The sequence below is a fragment of the Zingiber officinale genome, chromosome 7A (assembly GCF_018446385.1).
Source record: "Zingiber officinale cultivar Zhangliang chromosome 7A, Zo_v1.1, whole genome shotgun sequence".
NCBI classification, from domain to species: domain Eukaryota; kingdom Viridiplantae; phylum Streptophyta; class Magnoliopsida; order Zingiberales; family Zingiberaceae; genus Zingiber; species Zingiber officinale.
In genome coordinates, this window is record NC_055998.1 from 65,746,485 (window position 1) to 65,747,921 (window position 1,437).

General features: G+C 35.6%; 1 non-coding gene across 1 annotated transcript; it reads left to right on the forward strand.

The window, feature by feature from the left end:
* The first annotated feature begins 1,048 nt into the window (after nucleotides 1-1,048).
* LOC122003136 lies at nucleotides 1,049-1,156 on the forward strand. Its single transcript, XR_006117807.1, has one exon. It is a non-coding gene; the product is annotated as a small nucleolar RNA R71 (small nucleolar RNA).
* Nucleotides 1,157-1,437: the final 281 nt, after the last annotated feature.

Genomic DNA, 1,437 nt, shown 5'->3' on the forward strand with positions numbered 1-1,437 from the left:
AAGAAAGAGAGGTTAAGAGAGTTTTTTATTCTCAACAGCCGATGATTGTACTTTTATTCAAGGAGGCTTATTTTCACACTAACAATCTTGACCCTTCTTTGCCTAGTATTATTAAATCTCTTTTGTAGGAATTTGATGATGTATTTCCTGAAGAAGTTCCTGATGGATTCCACCACTTAGGGGAATAGAGCACCAGATTGACTTTATCCCACGAGCAACCATTCTTAATTGACCAGCCTATAGGAGCAATCCTATGGAGATGAAGGAGCTTCAAAAGCAAGTTGAAGAGTTGATGAGAATTAATCTACCTCATCACATTCATCATCTGAAAATTCTATTTCACTATAATGCCTTGTAACCCCAGGAGGTAGATCTAAAAACTTACTATCCACTACATTATTATCATAATCTTATCTGAAGAGTCTTCATATTTATAGATATCAAAAAATCCTTTGTGAAAAGGAATCCTTAGTGGAGGTCATGGGAAGGATTAGTCTTCCTTTTCCCCAAATTTTCTTTGGGCTTGTGGTAGAGGTCCAAATTGCTTGTCCAATGTTGGTGTGATCAACCATTGAGGGAAAGGTATATGTGGCCTATGGACACTTTCTGGAGTGTTGGAACTGAGTTTTTGTGGTTCTCTATTGTTCTTCTCCTCATTTCTATACAAATCTTTCTCAAGAAGTTCTTCAAAATTCTTGTTACTTCTCAACTTGATAATATTACATTCTGCACTAGCATTTTTGGTACTTTTCAACCCCTCATTCTGTGATTTGATGAAGTTTCTATGATTTGACGAAGTTTCAACTCTATGCATGGGCAGTTGTACAAATTCTTGTGTGACAATTGCTTGCACTTCAGGAATTATCGGGGGAGATTCCATCCAACTTTTTTTTGACCATTCTTGGAGATTCAACGTCACTTGATCAATTAAGGTGTATACTTTGTCCAAACTTTTATTCATCAATGAAACTCCTATAGCAGAATCCAATAACATCTTGTTTGAGAAAGAATTCTCATATAGAATAAGTGCATAGTAAGCCATTTCTCCAACCCATGATGAGGACACTGCTTTAATAAACTTTTGAATCTCTCCCATGCTTCAAATAGTGATTCTTCCTCTATTTGAGCAAAGTTCATGATTTGGTTTCTCATGAATATTGTCTTACTTGTAGGAAAAAGTAATTCAGAAAGCGTTGCTCCAATTGTTCCCAGCTTGTTATGCTTTGTGGACGAAGGGAATTCAACCAAGTCTTTGCTCTACCTTTGAGGCTGAATGGAAATGTCAATAATTGAATAGCATTTTCTAAGACTCCATCACACTTCACTGTACTACAATATTCTTGAAATACCTCAAAGTGTAAGTATGGATTTTTAGAATTTTCTCCTCTAAATTTGTGAACTTGAATCATGGAAATCAATTTTGGATTAAGTTGGAAA